This window comes from Periophthalmus magnuspinnatus, chromosome 1, assembly GCF_009829125.3.
Source record: "Periophthalmus magnuspinnatus isolate fPerMag1 chromosome 1, fPerMag1.2.pri, whole genome shotgun sequence".
NCBI classification, from domain to species: Eukaryota; Metazoa; Chordata; class Actinopteri; order Gobiiformes; family Gobiidae; genus Periophthalmus; species Periophthalmus magnuspinnatus.
The window spans coordinates 15,770,553-15,796,971 of NC_047126.1; the positions used below are offsets into that span (position 1 = coordinate 15,770,553).

Here is a 26,419-nt window from a genome sequence, read left to right on the forward strand (position 1 = left end):
TTTGGTTATCATTGTGTGTTTATGTGTGGATTTATGCAGTAAATCGGACATTTTGATCTGCAGTGTAAAGGTCAGTGTGTATAAAGGCGTCTGGAGATGTTCTGATTTAGTATCTGTGATCCACGAGGGAGATAAACCAGGAGGCAGTTTGATGGTTGAAATGGAGGAGAGCTGTGGGCCGGTGGAGAGTTTGTGTGTCTTTTTCCTATCGGCGTTCTGTCATCCTGCGCCACGGCAACGCAGACACAATGTGAGAGGGAAAAGAGAAAATCTGCTTTTGAAAGACCAAGTGCCTCGATATAAATGAGAGAGGTGAAGCCTGTGAAATAAACTCAATAAAAGATAAGAATGTTGATGCAATTAGCAACGCAAATACATTTAATTGTGAATCTATAGCAGTTTATGCTGAAATAAGTTGTACAAAATTGATCCTTTGTAATTTGGTGGTGGGTTGCTACTCTCTACAGGCACAGATACTTAGATACTGGATACTTCCTCCAGGTATGTCATGGATAATTCCCATCTCTACGTCTCCTCCTCTTTTTTCTCCTCTCTTTTCTCCTTCTTTTTCCTTCTCTCGCCTACCCCTCTCTCCTCTCCTCCTCCCTTCTTGCAACTTATCTCTTTCCCTCTCTCCTTGTCTCTCCGTCTTCTCACCTCTCGCCTTCCACTCTATTCCCTCGCTTACCTCTCTCATTCATCTTTTCCTTCTTTCTCTATACTCTTCTCTCCCTTTTCTCTCTCTTTCTTTGCATCTCTTCCCCCTCCCTGTCTCACCTTTTTCTCTACCCTCTCCTCATCTCTCACACCTCTCTTCTCTCCCATTTTTTCCTCCTCTCTCCCCTCTCCACTTCTCTCTCTTTGTATCGCTTCTCTCCTCCCCATCTCCCCCTTTTCTCACCCCTCTATACTGTCCCCCCTCTTGCCCCTGTCTATTTCCTATCCCCTCGTCTCTCAAACCTTCTGGAATGGAAGGAGAGGTCTCCTTCCATTCTCTTCCTTCTCTTTTCTCTGATTCATCTACTTCTTTCTGGTACCGTCTCTCCTTCCTTCCTCTCACATTTTCTCTCTCTCGCCCTTCTCTCCTCCCTATTTCTCCCCCTCCTCTATACTGTCCTCTCCTCTTGCCCCCTGTCAGGTTCTCTTTTCACCTTTCATACCTCTCCTCTTTATCTCCCTCCTCCCTTCTTGCAACTTATCTCCTCCCCCTTTCCACCTCTCTCCTTGTCTTTCTCTCTTCTCTCACAATCCTTTCGCCGCTCTCCTTCCATTCTCATCCTTCTCTCCTCTCTCATTTATCTACTTTCTTCTCTTCTCCTCTCTCCTCTCCCTGTCTTCTCCACCCCATTCCTCCCTCTCTCTCTCACTATTTTCTTTCTCTTCTCACTCTTTGCATTTCTTCTCCCCTCCCCACCTCACCTTTTTCTCCCCCCTCTATACTGTCCTCCCCTCATCTCTTCTCTCCTTCTCTCTTTGCATTTCCCCTTCTTTCCTCCTCCCCTCCCCTCTCTTCTCTCCCTCTTTTTTCTTTCTCTCCTCGCATCACTCGCCTGTTTCCCCTCTCTCACCACGCCCCTCTCTCCCCTCTCCTTGTCTCGCTCTTCTCTCCCTTTTTTTCTCTCTCTCCTCCCATCTCTCCCCTGTTTCCCCTCTCTCTCCCCTCCGTCTTGAACTTTGATAAATTGTCAGCTCAGCCCCATTTTTCACTGCTCCGCCTTTTCGTCAGACACATCTGCACCGACACAAACCTGCACGCTCTCCTCCGCGATAACGAGAACAATCGCTGAGTCCCGCGTGAGGGATGGAGCGGCCCGCAAAAAGGGCAACGACGATGGAGGGGAGGACTGTGGATAAATGGGCGCAAGGTGGAAGAGGGGGGAGAGGGGGGGTGAAAGAATCCAGCCAAAACAAACACGGATTATTTTTGCATTTGACAGGTAGTGACAGAAACACAATCATTTACAAGTAGAAACAAGGAAAATATCACATCACGAAGAATAGCTGCAGCACAAACAGTCTGCATATTTTAAAATGAGGCTCATATGATTTAGATTTTGTATGGATTCTGTACATTTTCGGTAAAGGCTTTATAATAATAATAATAATAATAATAATAATAATAATAATAATAATAATAATAATAATGCAATTGATTTCTATAGCTCCTCTGACCACCACCACCAATCACTCACTCACAGACCACATCTATAATAAACAAGGTAGGTGAAGTGTCTTGCCAAAGGAAACAACGGCAGCTTGCACTAGTCTAGAATCCCCCCTGTGGAACCTGGTATTCCTCGTCAGTCACCAGGCGCTGACTAATGGCTGTAGATCCAGGTTTTTCAGTCCCATAAGACACAGGAGCTCTTTCTTTGAGTGTGTGTATTATTAGAGACTGGGGTGACAGTAGCTCAGTTGGTCCACTGATCGGTTGAGGTTGGCACTTGGAATCTCGTTCTCGACATGAACGTCATTGGTTGAGCGGTCGGATCCATTGGCCTACAGGTTTGCATTCCAATTCCAGCTCCCACAGATGAATGGTGTCGTGGTGCCCTTTAGTACAACTTTTAATATGCTAATTATGACTCAGGCACAGTGCACACTTAGCCAACATACATAAACTACACACAATAGCTGTTTCCAGTTTCTGTGTAGTTAGCCCCTCCCTTCAGATAAATATAAAGCAGTGTCCACCAGCAATCTGACCAGAAATGAAGAAGTGGCAGCGAAACGTCTTCACTCCTACAACTTTTTTGTCCAGTTGACAGATTTTACTTTTGGATTTTACTATGGATCACACCGACTGAGGGATTACACAGACTTTAAGCCATGTTTCAATGTTGTTTCATCCTGAAAAACATACCTGGAGTGGTGTTTTGTTTCATTCACACATTAATCCTATTAATTAATTAATTAATCCTTTATTATTAGTCAGTCTACATCTCCAAAGCTCAGCAAGTTTGTGATGAGGAAACACTATTATAACATAGATCAGAAAACAGCGTAATATGGGCCCTTTAACAATTACCTTCATGTAAACTCTCGTGGCTCTTACAGGTGAGTCAGAGTGCTGTTAACATAGTTCTTCTTGACACTATTCATCTTCTCGTCAGTAGAAGCACATCTTTAACCCTATGTTTAGATGCAGGGTCACATGACACACACATGAGTCAGAGCTGAGCCCACACACCTGAACTGGACTGATCGATTCCTCCTACATTTCCGGGCCTTCAGCATGACTAGTTATTTTATGTGTTTCGGATTCTTCCCATAAACACAACACATTACTGAAAAAAAAAAAGGTAGAAATAGGCCTGTCACGGTAACATAATTTGAAGTTCAATGTATTGCTGAAGAAAATATAGGTAATAAATGATTGAAACAAATTCATAGCACTGACCCAAGAGTAGATTTAAAGCACAAAAACTATTCTAAATGAACAATATTGTTAAAAAAAAATATGAGCTGCAATAAATAAACATCCACATGAAACACTTTAGTTCTTAGTTTGCAACTGTAATAAGCCCTACAAATTATTAATTCAACCTTTTATGTCTTAAATGTTATCATATAGCCATAAATAAGCACAAATTTACCAGTAGTGCAAAGAAAATGTACATAAAAAATATTGTTCCAGCCTTTATATATTGAACAATAAGTCGCTATAGTGATAATCATGCGAGGTCTAGATAGAAATACCTTTTTACTATTTAAACCGCAGCAGTTGCAGCACACTTTTATTGGTTAAAAAGATTCCACTTCACACCATTCTCTAAATTGTTACCAAATTAGACAATTTAGAAACAAAAATGGTGCAATATTTGCCTTGTCCTTGTGCCTTATTTTGTTCTATTTGGCAGTCATGCTTGTTTTGCTTTCTCAATTGGTTCAGAAGTTGCTCAAGACACACAAAGATGGTAAATTATTCATCTCGAGCTAACATTTGCCTAGCTAGATAAAAAAAACATTCTGTTATATGCTCAGACACACCTGATGTTGAGATGTATCAGAGTTGAAATTGCTCTTATTTTTAAGAGTGAATACCAAGCCTGTTGCTTTGTATACATTAGGCTCATAGACTTTATATAGAAGTAAAGTAAGTTGGATCCAGAGTCGATGAAGCCAGAAGCGTGCCCATAATCACTTGCTATTTGGAACGTGACAGCTAGCACTTTAGCTATGTCCATTTATATATACAGTCTATGGTTAGGCCTATTAGTACACATTAGTCTATGATGGTTGCATATGACATTATTATGACTAACTTTTAGCTTTAACTTTGGGTTCCCCACACTCAGAATAACCCCACAGCTCCTCTCCAGGCTGTGGCTATAAATACTCACGCAAAAATAAGTGCAACACCTTTAATAGGAGCAGCTTTTAGTGGCGTCTGACAGGTCTGAAAACAGATTCAACAAACATCTTCACTCAGGGTTTTGACACTTCCCTGACATCAGCACAGCACTCAGGCAAATAACATGGTATTGATGAGAGGCCAATTGATGACCTAATCTATCCATCTATCCATCTATCTATCTAAATCAAAATGTATACTACAACTCATCCTCAAACGGGCAAAACTTTATAAAGTACAATAATGTTTCCAAATGTTTCAAAAATAAATCACCCCGTTGTTTAATTGACCACAAAGATCATAGACTGTATATATAAATGGACATAGCTAACCTCCTAGCCTCCTAGAGCATGGGCGCACTTCTGGGTCCACTGACTCTGGCTCCAATTCTCTTTATATTGAAAAACTGTGGCCCCTCTCTCTGTAACTGCTGTTGTCAGGCCCTTCATTTTGGTCTTAAAATGTTCGTATTAACCCACTCTATGTGATCCTGGTATTTATATTTCGCTATTGTGTCCATGTAATACACAAATCTAGCACCTTCTTTTCCCTGAGGTCCCGTTAGCATTAGTAAGAGGTTTGATGGACCGTGTTACTCAGTGCCTGCTCCCTGCTAAACCAGTGGTGCAAACAGGAATTGGCTCTTTGGTTGCTGTGATAATCAAGGCCAGAATTCCAGATATGAAACTCAGCTCCAGATTGGCCCCATAACTGCAGCATCGATGAGCTTCATTCGACTGGAGCCGAACGCTATGGATGACATCACACTCCCTTAGTTCATTTCCTTATACAGTCTAATTTTGATAGACTAAATAAAATTGTAATGTAACTGTAATTATAATATTTTTTCAGACCTTGCCTTTCATCATTTTAAAACATCATTGAAGTTAAATCAATAAGAAAAATCTCATTCAAAATCACACCAACAATCATTACCCATTCTTGAAATATTTTGAAGTTCTACATGAATATTTTAGAAATTTAAATAGAAATTGTGACCTTAATTTACTTTTTGAAGCTCAGTGCCCAACATTAATTACAGTTTACTTCCAAATAACCTTTGCTTTTAACAAATAATTTAACCTTGTTTTTCAGTTCTTAATGATCAAAAACATTTCTAATCAACGACTAGACATCAGTTACAAAGGAAGTGTTATTACAGTTACAAAGAGATGTCTGTTTTGCAATTGGGCCTTTATTTTTGTTATTTTTGTAGACTACCATAATGACCCCAAGCATGACATAAAGATAACATGAGATTCAACCACACTAAAAACCTGACTATTGAATATTTTGCTGTTGCAGTTTTTGTGGGTTTCAGCTTCCTGCTTAGATTCAGCATTTTGACCACTTTTGTGCTGTCCGTCAGGTGAGTCTTTAACCTGAACTTAAAGAATTTCACATTATTTATAAGCGAAACACCCAAAGACACTGTACAGAACAAGATAAAGATGTACTGTGTAACTTTTATGGTGGAGGGTATGCCACCTGCTTGTTGCTGTGCCTGAAATGTTCCACAGTATGGCATTGAATATACAGGGTGTCCATAAAGTTTCTTTACAATTAAAAAAAATTTATTACGAAGGCAATTGTTAAGATATCTTAATCAGACTTGTCATACTGTGCTCAGTGGTTTCCAAAGTTGTTTTTTTTTACCTCATTTAATACACCTCTATATGGGCACCATTAGTCACACACACTTGATGAAGTACATCAAGACAATACTCGAGTTCTTGCCATGTTCGCTGTAGCTTAGCTTCATCAATAGTTGCAATCACATCTGTTATCTTTTGCTTTAGTTCAGTAATATCCCTTATCTTTGTCTGATACATGATTTCTTTAGCATAGCTCCTTAGAAAGAAATCCAGAGGTGTGATATCTGGTGAATGCGGTGGACACAGAATTGGTCCATCCCTTCCAATCCAACAGTCTGGAAATGTTTGATTGAGGAACTCACAAGAATGCAGACCCCAATGTGGTGAGACACCATCTTGCTGGAAAATGATGGTTGGGTGAAAGTCCTGCAACTGTGGGGCCACATAGTTAGTCAAACGGTCAACACAGACATTTTTAGGGATTCATTGTAAAGAATGCCTCTTTAATCAACAGGATGCCAGAAATGCAAAAATTCAACGTGATCAAAAACTTGTATAACAACAGAACAACAGAACAAGTCTAATTAATATATCTCATCAATTGCATTTGTAATAAACATTTTAAATTGTAAAGAGACTTTATGGACACCCTGTATAACTATCTTACATTAAGCCAGTTACATTACATTAGTGTGAGTAGTTCTGTCACGATAACAAATTTTGAAGCACAATATACAGAGATACAGAATACAGAGAAATATAATGATAAAAAATAATAATTAAACTAACTTATGACACTGATTAATATTAAAATACAGCTAGTTAATCCCAGTAAATCCTTTTTAAGCAGAAAGTGTAATTAAAAGATCTGAGCTGCAACAAATAAATAAAAGCATGAAACAATACTTAGCTATAAGAGTGACTCATTGAACCCTCTACAGCTCAAATGTCAATCCTATGGTATCACAACTAAAATAACAAAACTCTTCTCAAAGAAACTGGACACACGATGAATACCGAGACCCATAATATATTGTCCCAGCTTTCATATATTGAACGATAAGCCCATATAATAATTTTTGTGACAGGCCTAACTTTGAGGACGCTCGTCTGTAACTTTGTCTAGTGGCATCACCTGATTCTCTCCATTTAGATAAGTTTAAACCAGACCTGTTATGCAAAGTCTTTTAACCGTGTTATAGTTTCCTCTTCTCATTTGCCCTCTTTGTTGTGATCACGTTTACAGCGACGTCAGCTCCCATTGGGCACCATAGTTTTCTAACACGGAAGTCAGCGGACTTGTTGAATTTATTAAGTCGTTTTAGATGAATATTGCGATTTAAAATGTCCAAATTATAACATAACCACATCCACGGGTGTCGTAGATTATAATTATATACCAGGCTCGAGCTTAATATGTCTTCTTTAATGCCATGCTGTGGAACATTGAAGAGACAAGCAGATGATTCATGTGATGTGTGGCTGCTCTAATCCAGACAGATCTGTGTGTTTGACTCATCTAATGTTCAGTGGTTTGGTTTTAAAACTGCCCGAGCGTGTCCCGTGGCTGTGTCTCTGCCTCCCTCCTGCGTGTGGTGAGCGACCCTGTTTGATTGATAGATGATGGTCCCGCCCTCCGCCTGCTGATTTATACTGACAGGGGAAGGCTGCTGTGTCAGACAAATGGCCCTTTTTATCTCCAGAGGGACCCCCGCAGCAGCCCTTAACCACAGCACTGGGTCAGTATTACAGATATGTGAGTTTAGACAGGGCCAAGTCTATACACAAACCATGACTCATATAAATTGACATTTTTTGTTTCTCATATTCATGGGTTCAGCTCCCTGTTTGACAATGGGTTTTCATAATGATTACAAAGGACCCATGCCATAGCGAATAACAATTTCAAACAAAATATCATACCTTATGAATGGAAAAGGGTGATATATTTTGGGGATTCAGAAGATATCATATTCTGTATACTGGTGGTGAATGATTTGCCTGTTTAAACTGTATTATGGGCGCAATTCAATTTTCTCACATTTTTCCAAATTCAAAAATATTGTTGTGTTCTTCTCATAGACTGTATATATAAATGGCTATAGGTAATTTGCTTGCTGCTGCATTACAAAAAGGTTGTCATTTCAAATATTGAACTTGGCTCAAAATTCACCCTTATAACTGCCAGCGTCGATTCTAGCTAACCCCAAATGCTATGGGTGACGTCACACTCCCTTAGTCCACTTCTTTATAAAGTCTATGGTTTCACTATCAATTCAGCAATATAATAGTATTCATTTGTACCTCCTTTACAATCTGAAATGCAATCAATCTTTCTTCTGGTCACTAATCTACACAATGTATTTCTTGTTGTTTTTTGTAGTAATGTTTGCATACCATCATGCTAACCCTCCTGCGAGGTACTCCTGACTATAGCTCACAATCAATCCAGACTTTGATTAAATGTCATTGCCATTTAACACAAAAAAAATTGTTTGAACTTCTCCAGAAGAATGTAGTCATTTAAAAAGACCCAAGCCAGCCATTGACGATTTGAAACTCTTGGATCTTGATTCGATAAAGATACAAGCACTTGCTCAGTCTTAGGTCCTTGCATGCTGCGTTGTAACCCTCTGGTTTCAAATATACCCCACAGCTTCGAGACATGGGTCAAATGCAGTAAACAAGGAGACGGATAATAACATCAACCTTAATCTTAAACTGAGATGAGTTGTGCGTGTAATACCAGGCGTCCCTCCAGACTCCTCACCATTAGCTTAAACTTCACATTCCTTCACTCACTCTAAACTACAACATCAATAGGCCCTTTTCTCTCCCCCGGGCTTCTAAAGACGAATCAATTTGGGCCGATCCATTGTAATAAGGACGCTGCTGCTTGTGCCGTCCTGTGAACATCACCTATTAGATTTTCCAGGAGCAGTCTTGGGGCCAAGGCTTTTTTCATTGAGTGGTTGTTATGTGAAGTCCCGCCCCCTGAGTTTGGATTCAGGGCAGTCCCGTTGGAGAGATGCCCCCCCCCCCCATCTGGTGCAGTGGGGAGTGGGGAGATTACGGTTCTCTGAAGATGAACCAAGCCCTCATACACACACACACACACACACATGAGATTCTCACCTAAAGCTCCTGTTGTGTAACCATGAAGTGAGTGCTAAACTATTCATGAGGTCCTTGGCACGGTGTTTGGTGCAGATGCCATCTGAATGTGGAAGTGCTGAAGAAATCAACTGTAGGCCCACTGGATTTATTCATTTTAGATACTGCTGCTGTTTTGATCCATTTAAGTTTTGTTGTATTTTGTACAATGTCAGGGCTGAGGTACTTAAACGTTACCATACAATGCTGTTAAATTGTGTAAAACTCATAAAGCTGTAACCAGAATCAATTTCACAACTTCAAAATTAAATACCGCACGATAGGCCTGTCATGGTAAAACATTTTGAAGTGCGATATACTGCTGAAGTAAATATAGACGACAAACGATAATGCTGAAACTCATTATGCCACTGACACAACAACCTAAGAGCAGATACAATATTGTTAATCATGAGCTGAAAATAGCAGAATGAAATGCTTTAGCACTTTGTAACATCTGTAATGAGTCATAGAAGTTATTAATTCAACCATCTATGGCTCAACCATCTATAGGCAAAAAATAACCACAAATTTCCCAGTAGTGCAAAGACGTGAAAATGTTTCTCATGTAACTTTATCAGTCGGGTCCCAATTAAAAATGATACATATAAGCTCATACGTAGATTATAGCTTGACCTTTGTATACGTTTTCCTCCTGCAGAGCAATAAATAAATACAAATTTAATTCACTTCCTCGTGTGGCAGTATGTTTCTGGTTTGTAGTCTTTTAGGTAGATCTGTCCATGCTGTATTCTCCTTTCTCATTCTCTCTCTTGTCTTAACACTGTCCTTTCTCTCTTTTTCTCTCACTCCTGCCACCTCTCCCTGTCCCCCCACACTCTCTCCCTCCTCTCTATATCCCTCTCTCCCCCTCAGTCCCATATTGAATGCATCTCACAGGTTCCAGCTCTACAGTAATCAGATGCTGATGTGTGCCAGGGAGGACTCCTTATCTCTCTCACGTGTGCCCTACATTTCCATCCAAGTTTCTGTATTTTGTTATGTGTTTATTGTGCTGTTGCCCTGCTGTCTCAGCTTATAAGCTCCATTCAAGATATATTTACATTCAAGGGCTGTATAAATGTAGGTCAGAAATTTGCAAGGTTTTTTTTTAAATATTGTTTTGTCCAACTTTTTCTTACTTTAGTCTTTTATTGTTGATAATTTTTGTGTTTTTGATTTATATCCACATTTTAAATTGCATTAGTTGTTTGATACAGACACTTCCTGGTTTGCGTACTATAAAAATGTAAATTTTGACCTTAAGAGCTGCTTCTATAATAATGGAATTTTAAGGTGATACATTAACACATCTCCACCAGGACATTTGCAGTGACATTTTAGCACATGCTTTAGACATTGTAAAAATATGATCTTCTTATTGATTTCTTTTTGTTGTCAGTATCACCACAACAGTTGAAGACATATTGCTATTGGCATATTTTCAGAAGATTCCAACACTGAAAACTTATCAATCCTCCCTCTCTCAGTATATGCCCTGTTACCACTCTAAAGGCTCATTCGGCCGCAACAAAACAGAGGAGAGGAGCCTTGTTCGGCTTTTATTTAAAAAAAAAAAAAGTTATGTTTCTGTTTTCAGTGTATGTGAATTGTGTACTGTGGATGCAAGTAGTGCGAATGACAGTATCAGTAAGATACTTTTGTTCCTGTGAGTGCTGATGCGCGTGAAGGTGGCGGACTATAGGATCGTAGGAGTGTGGAGAAAGAGAGACAGAGGCAGAAGTGGGCCTTTTATACTCACTGGGCCCTGGTGTCCTCTGCTACGCCTCAGACAAAAAACATATAGTGTTAGTAACGGATCATTTTGGTGACCGTGACACGCCTTTAATAATGCCAAAAACATACCACAATGGGAAAACCATCCCCAATGCACCCATCTGCCTCCTCAGCATGTATCACTGGGGATATACGCTGTAGGCAATGTGTGTCTAGGACCCATGGGTGCAGACCATTCATTTTTTCGTGTGGGTGCTGCGTACATCAACATGAGTGGTATAGGACGTGGAGAAGCCCCCCGGACACTTCTCTGTGCTCCATGCATCACCCCCTCTCCAGCTCATTTGCATTGGTAAATATAGGAGGCTATGGCAACTGTGATTTGTGGTTGAGATGAGCTGTGAATCAATATTTGATACTTCAAGCTTACGTCATACCGGGCTTGTTTTTTCTAGTTGTTTGCCGTGGTAGTAAAGACATAGAGACTTTTTGCTATAGGGACCTTTTGAGTTTCCAGTAGCTTTTTTGGTTCCTATCCCATTTATACACAATTTTACACAAGAGAGGAACTGGAGGTCGCTGTCTTTAGATAAGAGAACTTTTTATTGTTCCAGTGGGGACAATTAAAAGGCCACTTTTTGGCTCCTTCTTAGCATTTATCTGCATTTTTGTGTTTCCTACTGTGTTTTCTACTTGGATAATATTGTCACTAGTAACAATCTATGTTTAGATCATTTATTATTTTTGCATTATTTTACAGAGAGAACCAGAATTTGCACATTTGTTTATATGTTTTGATTCCCTGATAATATTGTTGCACTGTATAACTTTTCTGGTGGAGAGTTTGCCACCCGTTTGTCTTCTTAGAGATGCTATTGCTTTGCCTGGAATTTTCCACTGTTCACGTTATCTCCATGGAGAGAAGCAGGTGGTGCCACTAGGCCAAGCTACAAGTCAGATCTGTGCAGTGGGGACTGTGTTTTAATGTCATACTGGATAACATTCCAAGCAAGCAATAACCTTTAATACCTTTAATAAAACACATTCACATACTATATTCTTACTGCGTGTTCTTGTTGTAATGTGGAATCTTGTATGTGGAGGGAGCAGTGATGCGGTTTGTACAGTTCTTTTGGCAGTTGGGCTCATGACAGGCCACAGCTCAGGGACCCTCTTGCCTTCTTCACCTCTTTGTCAGGGCTCAGCTGCTCTGTCAAGCTCCCCTCCTCAGTGATTTCACCCCTGCATTTTAAACAGACATTCCCAGCTACTGTTCTTTATCCTCTAGCTTTTGCCTTTATGTGGTTGTGAAATAGAAAATCTGCCTTGTCTGGAATTAATCATGCACATAGGGGTTTTGTTTTGTTTCTTTTTTGATGCCAGATCTTCTCCTTATTAATTTTGCTTGACTTGGGTTGGTTAGAAACAGTGGATGGTAACTCTTTTGGAAGTTAGTAACATTTGTGCCCATTTCTTTTTCTATAGTCTCGTACTTTGTATATTAAACTTAAATATTACATGGGGAAAAGAAAGGATAGCTGCACTTGTAACATGTAACTCCTGACGTTCTAGTCTAGACAGTTGTGAATGATTTATGGTTGGTTATATTGGTTGGTTTTGCTTTATTCCCATAAACTAGAAGAGGGATCAAAGAAACGTACTCTGCCCGCAAGGCTTTGTTGAATAGGACGGCTGTAAGAGCTGCCGCGGGTGAAAAATATTGTTAGCGAGTTGTGCCTTGCTTATTATAGAAAATCTGCTAATGAAAGTTCAAAATATTAGTGACAAATTCTCATTCAGAGTCATCGATTTCTGTGTGAGAGAAGGGGCATTGGATGAGGCTGTACTTCCACAGGTTTTGGACGTTTTTTTTTTTTTTCAAATGCTGTCGTGCAGGTGTGGTCACTGAATTTTAATAACCCTTCCTACACTTTTTTCGACTTGTATGTTGTCTAGCTCGGTTGGAAGAACTACAAGCTAGAAGATCCCCGGTTCATTTCATGTCTTGTCACATATGACCTTTGCGAGATAGGGCGAGAATTTACCTCAAACCCATAGATTCTCAGTCATGGAAGGTTTTTTTTTGTAGATATTTTACTGGTCTCCCCTATTATTCCAGCCCTCTTGTCTAACACATGCCTGCTCCATCACTGTTACAGCAGCATGGCCCTGTCAGTCGCAGCAGTGAGTCGAGTCGGCCCTATCGCTGTTCAGTGTATAAGGCCATGGTGGATACGGGTAAAGCTCCAGTATGAGACAGACAGCCCAACCGAGGGGAACCACCAGTACTGCTCACTGAATTTCTCTGTATTGAATTTATTATCAGCTTTTCAGAAATCTATGAGAATAATTCATATCCATGGGTTCCAGAGTGATGAAAAAGTAGGGTTGCAGGGGCGTTGACGTGTCGATTATCAATTTAAAGCAAAATAGCAGGGGTATGATGACAATGCTGATACGAATGAGACAAGACAAGATTTTGGCAGTTTATAAAAACATCATTTGAATTTCGGATTTTTTTTTGTAGCACTGCTTTTTCGAACCGTAGTCTCTCAAAAGGTGAGACATTAACACTTTTTCATCCAATCCAAAACTAAACAAATGGAAAAAGATCTCACAAGATAATTTTTATAATATGTGCACAATCTCGCCCATTCCTATAGTGTATTTTTTAAGGAGAAAAAGTCAAATTTTGCTGTATAAAACTTGATGTAGTGATGGCTTTGTTGTCTGAGCTTTGAAAATGTCTTATATACGGTACATTTTACATATTATTTTTTCTTACTATGTTGTAGCACATACAGTACCTCATTGTCTTGATCCAAACATTGACAGATGGATCTTCTGGCATTTCACTGCAGTGGAAGGAGCAGCGAATGGTATTTTTCGCTAATAATTTCTCCCAGTGAACAGACCAGCTAAGCTACAGGGTATTAGTAACCAAGCTGCTAATGTGGACATGGCCAGAAATGTTCTGTCTTCTGTTATGTAAGATGGCATCATGCTGTAACAATGCTTTATGGGACATGTTGAAAAAGAGGTTAAATATGGGGCACCCGACTTTTTGTAAATTGGTTTGTTTTGTGTTTTCTTCATAGCAGCACTTTGACCAAATATGACCGCTGTGCCTTGTCTGCATTCTTAAAGGTCCTATATTGTGCAACTTTAAGCCATGTTTTAATGTTATTACCTCATCAGAAAGGACGTAAGCATCACTAGGATTAGCTGTGCTTTGGCAGGCAACCCCTTTTTACTTCTCCATTTGAAAAAAGCTGTAAAGTTGCGCAAATACCTGGAAATTCGTAAATATTAGCAAAGGGTTTAAGAGAGCTAGGAATAAGTTAGATAGATGATTTAAATCTATCTAACTCATTTGATTAAAAGATGCCTCAGAAGGTATTTTGCCTTTCGATCATAAACTTTTTTTTTTCTGTTCAGTGGTGGCAGACATGGGTTCAGTTGACCTATTCATGGATTTCAGGCAAATTGCTCTTTCCTGATTTGAAGGACCTTTTCCCATTCAGCAGATATAATACCGTGGAGGACCATTGCCGTACCTTGAAACCCATGAATGCAACTCAATTCTGACATTAAACCAGGCAACTAAAGGTAGAGCCAAAGGTCAACCTACAGTAGCTGATGAGGCCATTAAACAGAACCTTTTACATTTTCCTATTCATTCTTGAAAAAAGTTATCTAAACCCTGAACTAAACCGTACTCTCCAAATCTCACAGCTTTTCCTTGTCACTTGGTTTATTCTGCTCCTCAGTTTCTCCTGCAGCACATAGAGTCGTGTCATTTTGAACCACTATTTTTGAGTTTGGAAAATATCACTCTCTGATCTTGACTTGCCCCTGTCAGTACGATGCTGATGTTGCCTTTAACTTTAATATCTTCTCACAAGACAGTTGTGATTTTGCGTAGGTGGAATCTGTCTGGGAGCAGCTGCTGTACAAGCGTATAGGTTGCCAGGTCACTGCTAATGTCACATTGGAGCCGCTCTTAGGAATGAACAGGCAATAGATCATGTTTAATTAGCAATGCAAACTAATTAACAATATTTATGTATTCAGTTCAACTAAAACATTTCAAGGTTGTAAAACATTTGACATAGTGTTTAAAATTCCACTGTGTCACAACCTTGAAATGTTTGAGTTTGTTTTATTCACATTAGGACTTAATATGGAGGCAGTTTATGAATAATTGTGACTTTGTAAAGGGATAAAACCATTCACTAACCACCATGTATAATTTCAGGAAGGGTGTTCGCAGAGTGGTTAGCCTTATGGTTGTCCCGCATTGTGTATATATAATTGGGACTATTTTAGATGCAAAAATAAGTTATATCAATCCTGTGTGAAATAAGGATTTAACTGTTGTTGATCATGATGTAATCGGAAAATCACAATAATTTGAACACTAAAATGTGATATTGTGACTCCTCTACTAAACATTAAAAATCAACTATTCATCAACTATTTTTCTGTAATTTATCACTCATTAATGCTTTAGTCAAACACTTTGATGACTGCCCATAAAAAAATTCCTTTACACATCTCATTTCCGCCTAAGCCCCTTACATAGTGCTCTTTTGTAGGCACTACGTATCCACTTTTCACTAGAGCTTAAACTGACAAAAACCCAAGGACTGTAAGGTCAGCACTCCGGCGCCCCCTGTCACCCAAGCCTGCCCCTGCATTGTAATTCATCTCCTGTGTATGCCACATTAGTACCATAAGATCTACTGCGCGCTTGTCTGCCACTCCAAACAGGAAATGCAGGGGAAATTGCTAATGTTTATGACCCTTGAGTACTATGTGAGAGGCATGGCTAAGCACCTTCACAGCCCGTGTACACTGCAGAAAAGTGCTGACATGAGGGGATACAGTATGTGTCAGCGGGGGGGAGGGGTGTGCTGGCGATGTCCACATTTACATTTTTCCTACATGTTCATAAATAAAACGCCAGCTGTCTTTGGTGCATGATGATGTCATGAAGCTCTTTTATGACTATTCTCTTTCAGTCTAAGATGCCAAATAACCAGCAGCTTCTGGATTCATGCATTTTGAAGACAAACTACAATGACGTCAATGACCATTTACAAAGTCACAGATAAATGCAGATAAATACTGGAGACAGTCTTTATTATTGCTCAATGCGAGCGTGGTCACCTCCCCAAACATCTGTTTCTTGGCCTGATGGCACCACCTGCTTTTCTCCATGGAGCTAGATTTAAAACTTTGGAACAATCTTGGCAAACCAATAACATGTCCATGGAGACAAACATATTGCAGACCCTCGTGTATATACACCTAATACCACGCATATAATTGTAGTTTTAAAGTATTTATTTATTTCAGGGGCAGTGCATATTAATGAACATTTCTGTAAATAAGCCACATTTAGCCAAGAAGTCTGTTTTTCTTCTGTAGGCCTGTGACAGATGTTAATGTCGGCCTAAAAACAAAAAAGGATTTGCAAAAATGCTCAAACAGTGTTTTCTGTAAAGTGCTAAGCATTTTTATGTAAGCAAAGAGGATTTGGTAAATCAATTCCAAAATATTTGTGAATGACAGGGTTATGGGTCTGATATGCTTCTGTACTGAATATAATAGTGCTGTCAGTGCTGTACACTGATTGTGTATCAGAGTAGAAAACAAGAAAACATAATGCATGTAAAACTGGGTGTGCATTAGCAGTTGTATGGAGTGTTTGCTTTAAAGTGTCCATTAGAGTTCAACAGAGCAGATGCGGAAAAGTGTGATGTGTTTCTCTTCTCCCGGGGGCTCCGGAGTTTAAAGGTTACATGCATTTTTTCAGTACATCATTTACAAACACATTGAAGGCAGATTTTGTGCTTTACCTTGTCACAAATCAGAGCTATGTAATTAACAGATTTGCCTTCCCTTTATTAGAAAAATGCCTTTCAGGCCTCTTGTTTACCGAAAGTTTCTATTTATCTTGTGAAGTTACCTGTAGTTCCAGCATCAATAATTCCAGCCTCTGCAGATTTCCTCTTTCTTCATGCTTCAAAGTGCCTGGATGTTTGATTCTTTGGAGAACACTATGATCCAGCCTGACACAGCTCTTGGAGCTTCCAAGAGAGGAAACTTGAGCCAGAATGGGGAGGCTTGTTGAACAGACGATGTGCTGCCACTGTTTTCTGCCCACTGTGGCTCGGTCTGAAACCAATAAACATGTTTTTGTGCTGCAAAGCTCCAAACCGTTATTGAATTAATATAAATGATTATGTTCTCTGTCTGCAATTAGTACCGCATCCGACAGGATCCCTCTCATGTATCATTATGTCTCTATCTAATTACAGCAGATATATCATAGCCTATTACAGCTACCCCACTAATTGCCTTAGTCATAAGCCTGCAGCAAAAGCACTACAAAGTTATTTCCTCAAAGGAACACAGGACTGTATATAACTATAGTATTCAAAGTAACTTTACTCAAGTATTTTGCTTACAATTAGTTAAATTTCCTTTTTACTTCTCCAAATTACAGTCCCTAACTGCCATAGGAAGTAGCAGTAGGTGTAATTGTAGTAGTTGTTGTTGCCTGTCATAGATTAACTTTTCTGTCCAAAAACGAGATGAACAAAAAATGGTAAAACAAATGATACTTTATGCTTGTAGTATTTTAGAAGTAACTATATTTAATGAGTTCTTTTTTGATCTGCAGTGACTATAAATAATATTAATTCTCCATTGTTCAAAATAAAATGATTCAAATATGAATTGCTTGTGCCACCATAAATTCATAGGAAACACTGGTCGACCAAATATTCTATTTTTAATAGTTTACTCTGATGAATGATTCAATACCTCAAGGGTCACCAGCCACCTCTGGTTGCATATGGTTGGTCAGGTGCGGCGTCCATTTACAGTATAATGAAACTACACATTTGTACAAAGCAGAGCAGATCATCATTCATAATAAGTACCCCATAGTCATGCCTACATGGTTTAGAATAGTAGAGACAAGTCTGATGTGGGGTATTGAAGGTGATCTGCTGCCGCATTATCAGGTAATAAGAAATACAAGGCACAATGTTTTTACTCAATGGCAAACACAAAACCTGTTTTGCTTAACCTTGATGTTGCATCATGTCTTCGGTTTTCAAGTCTGTCCTATCAAATAAACCTGAGCCATATACTTGGATAACTGCCACATATCAATTTTGTTTTGTTTTTTTCCATAAACGTAGGAGATGGTGCTGTTGTGTAACCCAGCCTTTCTTGGCCAGATATGGGATTAACATGGAGAGGCATGGACAACAATTCACACATTCATTTGTGAAATATGGATAATTAAATGTAATATAAAAAACAATGAATATTATATATTCAAGTATTTTTTTTATGTAAAGACAGCCCTACCTCATTAAATCCCATTTAATAATAATAATAATAATAATAATAATAATAATAATAATAATAATAATAATAATAATAATAATAATAATAATAATAATAACAATAATAATAACAATAATAATAGTCATCATCTCTCGGCTGGCCTGGGACCACCTTGGGATCCCACCAGAGGAGCTGGAGGACCTGTCTGGGGTGAGAGAAGTCTGGGAATCCCTACTTAGACTGTTGTCCCCGTGACCCAGCCCTGGATAAGTGGAAGAAAATGGACGGATGGATGTTTTAATGTGGTTTTATCAAAGTCATTGTTCTTTTATTCTTAAAGCTCCTGTTTTTATTGGCAAAACCATCACATGCTCTCTTTCATTTCACACAATAATAAATTGGGTAACAATTCAACCACAACCTCATATTCATTTTACCAATAAAGCCCCAACTTGTTACACACCAAACAGATGAACACATCCATAAATAAAATACACTGCAGACTTGAAACAAAACTTGGAGAAAAGCCAAATTCATAAATACTTAAATTCTGGTTCAAAGCATCAATTAAAGATATTTAAAATGTAATAAAACTTGTGTCCCGAGCGACTGTAGTGTTGCTATCCAAAACCTAAATCACACTTTAATTAGAGCTGGTGTCTTTTTAGCTCAGAGCCTATATTGTTTTGAAATATAACAAAAGAGGCAACCACAACTTATAGGCGACAGTGGAAGTAATTTGGTGTGGTTCCCATTGTCTTCTTTCCAGACTCCATCAGAAAATAAGAACTATGTGGTGTCTCCCTGTCTCTATAAGAATGAGTAATAATTGAGCATATGTTTTGGTTGGTTTGTTTTGCCTAATCCCTCTTTTGATGATCATAATGAGTAGAGCTGCCAACTGTTCTGATCAAATGCACAACTTTTAATGAATGAAAGAAATAATCTATCAGAGTTAACCAAACCTATTTATATGTTGCCAGATATGTAGATGTGAGCAAAATACAAACAGTGTTATATCTGATGCTCTTGGTGCTGGGGCCTACACCTGCACAGGACCTAACAACGTACATTTGCTTACACTGTATATTTAGCACCTGCACAATATGTCCACCCAATGTAATACTACTCCATCAATGACAACTGTGTCTACTGAAGGAAGGTGATAATGGGTTATTTCAGCTTTCTGTTATAGGTGACATTTTAATAATAATAAATAATAATACATTAGACTTCTATAGCACTTTTTGGACACACAAAGATGCTCTACACACAATAAGAAAACAGGACAAAACAATGGTGGGGAGACTGAACAGATGAGCGGTAAGAAAGGTTTGGTGCTTTGTTCTGAAGAAGGGAATGAGGAGGTTGATGTTGGCTGATCTGAGGATGGAGGAGGTCGGTGTGATGGGGAGGGGCCAGGTTATGGAGGGACGTGTAGGTGATAAGAAGGATCCTGTATTGGATGTAGTATTGTACCAGTGGAGTTGGATTTTGAGGACTTTTCACCATTGAAAAGATTTTTTTTTTTTTTAAATATGGCAACACTCCTGATTTTTCATCAGTCTAAAACCCATGGATATGATTTTCTCTTCTCTCTTGGCTCACTGAATACACTGGATGCACAATTTCAAGAGAATGAACATGTTTAGATCAAAAACATCATATACTGTCTTTTACAATGCGAAGTAAACAGGATTTTTATATAGCTTTATATGCCTAACTTCAAGGCACTCAAAGCAATTTACATCAAGGAACAGCGACAGTGGATGGATGGATGGATGGAGGGTTGTATAATAGCACCATTCTGTGAAGCTATTGAACAAATAAATTCACTTTTATCCTGGATCTTGGTTTGGCCATGTTGTCTTGGTTTGGTCCTGTTATTGTCCTGGTTTTGTCCTGATCTAGCCCGGATTTAGCGCAGGTTTAATCCCAATTTTAATACATTGTGCTAGCTGGCGTGAGCTCTATACATTTGTTTTGGTCAGTATCACCCACCCCGCCCAAGTCTCTACGTTTATTGAATGCACCTCTTTCATTTGTCAGTTTAAATCTCTATAGTTGAAATATTTCAAACACTCCCATGACGCCCCACCAGTCCAATAGTGCTTGTGTCAGTACATTTGCGTCTTGTGATCTCCCCCTGCTGTTTTGTGCACACTCCCCTTCATCCCTCCATCCCTCTCCCTGACCCTGCTCCTCTTATATAATGCCTCGTCTGTGGGAATTACAGCTGTATTATACTGTACTTATTGCCCATTCAGCACCTCCGGCCTCTCTTTATCCACCCCGATCACGATAACATCTCTCCGTCTGTTTCCCCTTTTTCGATTATTTCATCCATCTTTGCTGCTCGTGTTTCATGTTTAGATTTCTTCCCTTGCTCGTGCTGATTGCTCCAGTAATGTTGTGGTGCGATCTTTGAGGGGTAAATTGCTTTGGTGTAGCGTTGCTAACAGGGTTTGAGACGCAGACGGTAGGCAGCTGTTTGTGAATGAAATAATGGTACGACTTACTAATGGTTGGGTTTTGCTGTCGCTGCAAAGAAACCATGGTGAGATATTGTATGGGTAGAGTAGCGTAAAGTTCTCTTGCTCTGTGGTGTGAGTTTAAGTAATTCCACTAAAACATGGTTGACATGACTATATTGAAAAAAAAACATCTTTGTTGTCTCTCTCTATATATTGTATGATTATTATTATTTTGGTGAAGTTTATAATTTTACTTCCTGGTTGGACATGGGCAGCAGACATGACATACGGAGGATTCTGTTCATTATGCACATTGTAAATATATCCAGGAGCAGTAGCAATCTAAGCTAAAGGTACAAACAGATTTTTCCATAAAAAAAGGCTTATTTTTGTTTTTTGCATTCGATAATTGCACCAACTCAAATAGCAATCTCACTTTGATTACAATATATCACGCAGCCCTATTTGAAGCAGTTCAGAGAAGGACAGGTGCAGGTGGGAACTTTTTAAACTAAAGTGAGAGAAACAGATGGATGCCGGAGGGCTGCCATTTAAAAAGGTCTATTAGTTTCATTCATGTCAGTGAGGACCCTGAGGCAGCACTCTTTCAGATGTTCAGAAGACAAAAACTGTAAAAGGGCATTCAGGTTAATCCTCCAGCTAGGTATTCCTGACCATGAACGTCACTTAAAGGTGCACAATGTCTAGAGGATGTTCCACCATCAGGGCAAGTTAGTACAGAGGCGAAATTCAATAAATGCAAAAATGAAAGATGTAACGCTTAACTGTGAATCATTACAAGCAAATCAATAATATCTCTATGGAGACAAGCACCCCGACCAGAAAATGACACTCCATACCCCTAAGATCTCGAGACTGGTGGCATTGGAGGATGGGCATATACAGGAACGATAAAATGTATCTTATTGCTTAAAGATTTAACCCCTCCCTGTCACTTTTAAAAATATTGTTAAAAATGTTTACTGTCAGAAGGGTAGTAGTGTAGTTTTTTGCAGTTTTTTGAAGCTTCATAGGCTATTTTTTTGGTTTTGTTTGTTTCTTTAATTGTTCAACAAAGAAAGCAACAACACAAAAGCTCTTCAGTTTTGATTTTCACACTGAAGGTTGGCGACTTTTCCTAACAAAACTAACAATGCAAACTGTTGATCCACATACAAAACAGTTGGAAACAGGAAGTATTTGCTTGTGATTGCTTCATTGTTTTAAAACAGTTTTTCTTTTTCACGAGATGCCAATATCCAAGATTCCTCGTGCTGTTGAGGCTGATATTTGCCCATCTCAATATCAGTGTTTTCCTCTTGTTATTTATATAATTTCATTGTGTTTCCATTTCCAAAGACACATCTGATGCAGACAAAATGGGAATAACACTTTCGCACAAAAAGAGCGGGGCAGCTTGAGCAAAATATCTGCGCTGTATATTAGACCAACCAATAGATGAAAGAATCCTACATATCAGCTCACATTACTATCAAGTATATTGTTCCTGTCTATATTATCATAATTTGGAAACAGCAGCTTGGTTCTAAGACTTGAGCTTAAGAACAAGAATATTTCTTCTGTCTGTTGCAGTAGTTATAGTTTTTAAAAGAATATTTGTATAACATGTAGTGATGTGATGTTCATTAACGAGTCGGCTCTTTTGTACGTTTCCTCCGGATCAAAATTTTAAAATAGCCAAATTTTTTTTCTTTCTAATTTGTCTGCATTTTTATACTGATTAACACTGAAATGGTGCAAGAATCAGCACAGAAGCAGAGCAGGAATAATAATAACAGTTAGTTTTGTTATCATTATTATTATTATTATTATTATTATTATTATTATTGTACGTTTTATTTAAATTATGCATCATTTGAAATAGTAAACACACTCCCACTCTCAGTTTGAACAATTTTAAACACATTTAAGCCTTGGTCGTTCCTCTCTGTGATTACTTTGTTGTTAAAATTAGGTCTCACATTGGCTTCTGTCATATGAATAAACAGTAAAGGAGTCAGCCTTTTGAATAGTGTTTCTGTAAGTATGACCTTGGTCACACTTTGGATGGAACTATTTCTTTGAGTTGTACCTGACCTGCTGACCGATGAACAACATCTATGTAACACAAAATAAAAAGCATTTTCTGCTGTAGTAATCAGAGCCTCCTGAAAATGTGTTATTTAAATCCATTTTGTATTTTTTCTGTCTAAACACTATTAGACAATGCTTGCTTTTGGGTGCATTGTGTCACCATAGTAACTGCTGAATATGCCGCAATAGACATACATGCATCATTACATTTTGTACAGCATCATTCCATTCCAGTTTTCTTGTTTGCTAAAACTGACCTGTTCTTTTCCATATAGTCAGTCTTGGTTTGATTTACTGGAGATATAAAGATTGAACCTGCAAAGAAATTCACCAAAAAACTGAAATAAACTGTACGAAGCAAAGCGATGCATTAAGATTATGTGATTGCATATGTGATTTTAATCCTCTGTGCTCTTCATGTCTGTGGTGTCTGTGCGACTCGTAGCTGCTCTTTCATATCATATATATTAATTTAATAGATCAGCAGTCATATCGTAACCACAAAACATCACCATGGCAACAGCCAATAAAACAGACTGTCAGGGACAGACAGAGTGACGCATAAAGAGGTACAAGATACAAACTCAAGAAATAGGTGACTTTATTACTCACCTCTCATGAAATGTTAAGTTAAACTGCATCTTATCCAAACTACCCAACAGAATTTGTTCTTCACAAATAATGATCCCTGATCCACAAAACAGTGCTATTAATTCAGTTTGGAGCTTTCTTTAAAAAGTAAAAAGACAAGAGTAGTTCCTTATGTGTGTCTGTTTACATCCTCACAGTGACGATCGGGGTGAAGCTGCTGTACGTAAGCGATAGTGACTTTACTTGCTGTGTAATTTATCACCAGCCTTCTGTGCAGTAAAAGCATTTATCTGAACTGTTGCACCACATTTCACAAATAATAATAACACAGTTTTGAGTTGCATCTAAACATCTTGCATTTTTGAACACTTAGGGGTCTCAATGCAAGTCACTTTATTGTAGCCAGAGAACAGCTGTGTGACAAGTGATTTTTTTAATCTTCTTAAAGAGCACTATGTAACCTTTCAGGTGGAGGATTTGCCACCTGCTTGTCCCCATTGAGATATTATTGCTTTGCCTGGAATGTTACACAGCTAACTGTAGAGTTAGTATAGATTTGTTAAGTGATGGTGTAACTTAAAGGTCCAAATGGCAACACAGCTTACAGCTGTTCTAGCTTTGTTTTGTTTATTTTATTTTGCTACAATTCTGCTTGTCTTAGACCCACAAGTGACCTCACACAAGAAGGTGACGCTAACCAGGCAAATACAAAAAGGCAAGTTAGATGTAACAAAGCATGTTAAAGCATTAAAAACTAGTAAGTGAATAAATGCCACAATTATAAGTTTAATGCCATACTGTGGAGCACTAACAGAAGTACTAACATTTTCATGTGTGATATAAACACAGAAGGCAGTTATGTTTACATTTTAGACCTGTTTCTCTCCAAAAGTTACATAGTGCACCTTTAACATTCCATGGAGAATGTGCCAGACAGTTTAATTGCATTCTTTTGTGTGTTTCAGGTCACTTCTAATGGACTGCTCCTCCTGCACTCTAAAGACTCTGAAGACGCACTGTTTCTAAATGGGACGAAGGCCAAAGTAGCGCACTTTCAAATGCTTTTAAAGAACGCCTTTTTTATTCGTGGCCCAGAGCAAACCATCAGTTTATCTGCGTCTTTTATCCCTCGCTCCACATTTACACAGGATGTGGGGCAGACCAGCTCTTTTTATACACTGTGCTCATTACTGTTTTGGGTCATTCACCTTTTTACATTTAGAGCTGTGTAAATAAATCATAAATGTCCAGTACTTGCCTCAGACTGATCTCTTAATGTGATTATTTTTACTGTGGGATTTTCCCTTAGGGGTAAAGAAAACCGTTCACACACTCCAAACTAAGGGTGTCTATTCATTCAAAATGTTGTTTCGTGGGATGTAGATTTAGCATGATCCTTAAACTTTCATCTATCTAAATGCATGTACAATGTAACTTTTGTGGTGAAGAGTTAGCCATTTGCCTGGAATGTTCCACAGTATGGCATTATAGAGGGGGTATTACACTTCTATGGGGTATTAACTGCTAACACATAACAGATTTAGATCACCATGTTACCTTTTATTGTTGTGAAAATGCTACATGTGCTGAAAACAATGTATTAACACGTTTTATAAGTTTCACTTTCACGTTTGATGCTCTGAGCCTCCACTTCCCAAAGTCACTCCCCCTTCAGAGCACTATCACGTTACAGTTGGTGTATATTCCACTAGTGAAACTACTGCACATTGCATCGGGTATGTAAAGTTGTAGTGTATTGTTTTTATCATAGTTTTGTATATTTATAGAAAATTGCCATGCGAGAGGTATAGACTTGTGAGCTGAGCGTTGAACATAATCACACCACTAACCATAAGGAGGGTTCAAATCGTACCCAGGAGAGATGTCTCAAACATGCATGGGTGACATATAAAACATCTTTTTAATGAGGGAACAATGTTATATCATGGTAGAAAGCTCCAAAAGGTCGATTTTACATAATACCCTCTCTTTTAAGATCTATCTTGCATTTATTCAATTACAGATGTACAGCTCTGATCAGTAACTTGGCCTAGAGGTGTTTCCATGAAGACAGAAACTTAATTTAATGCCAAACAGTGGAACATTCCAGGCAAAACAATAACATTTCCATAAAGACAAGCAGACCCTTCACCAGAAAGTACTTTTAGGAGTAAAAAGGTTTTAGTCGTTAATAACAGTCAACTGTGTCATTTATCAATTTACATTGAATAAGCTAAAGTAAAAACAAAAGAAAGAAAAGAAAAAGTAGTTTATTCATTCATGTTGAAGTGTTTACTATCTGAGCAAATATCTGGAATAATAACTCATTTTGTTTTCAGATGAGACAATCAACTTAGAAACAAAATCTGTTATTTGTAATCTGTCATATGGCTTGAAAAACAGTATTGCAATTAACAGTGCAATTGTGTTTACGCTCAACATTGCTGCTATTACCATATTCAACAAATTCCCTCAACATAGAACATTTTACATAAGTCTTAATGACATATTTTAATTAATAAGTCTTGGCAGTGAGAAGCAGTTTTCAATTTTGACCTGTCCCAAGGAGGTGAGCAGAGGAGCAGAGGAGTAAAGAAGGTTGCTGACTCCCCAGGACCCCGGGACAGGAATAGAGGTGGTCAGGCAGGGCAGAGTGGAACAGCAGGACAGGGTCAAAGGTCATGTGGACAAGATAGAGCCAGCCGCTCTAACATCAGGGGGTGCACTCTGTAATGTACTGCGGAGGGACTGTAGCAACACGGAGCACAGGTTGTATTTAGACCTCAATGCTCTCAACATAAGGCAAATGTTGGCAAAGGAGTAAAGGTATGGAGTGTATTTGGATCATCTGAAAACTGAATCCACATCTATTAAAAGTATATGTGCCACTTTTACTGAGAGGTTTGATATTTTGTCGAATTAATCTTAAAATGTCGACATATTGGGGTTTTCTCATCTTTTTCTTTGAGCTATGTCTTGCTATTCATGGATCCAGAATGTAAAATTAGGCCTGTTGCTAAACTATTGAAAATAAATTCTCAAAATGTTGCTGT

At 38.6% G+C, this 26,419-nt stretch overlaps 1 protein-coding gene across 1 annotated transcript in view; it reads left to right on the plus strand.

Moving 5' to 3' along the window:
* Positions 1 to 24,642, plus strand: part of LOC117371279 (endonuclease V-like) — a 71,010-nt gene extending 46,368 nt beyond the window's left edge. The window contains exon 9 of the mRNA XM_033966930.2: positions 24,332 to 24,642. The gene's annotated coding sequence lies outside the window, so the exon portion shown is untranslated. The remainder of the gene's footprint in view (positions 1 to 24,331) is intronic.
* The last annotated feature ends 1,777 nt before the right edge of the window (positions 24,643 to 26,419 follow it).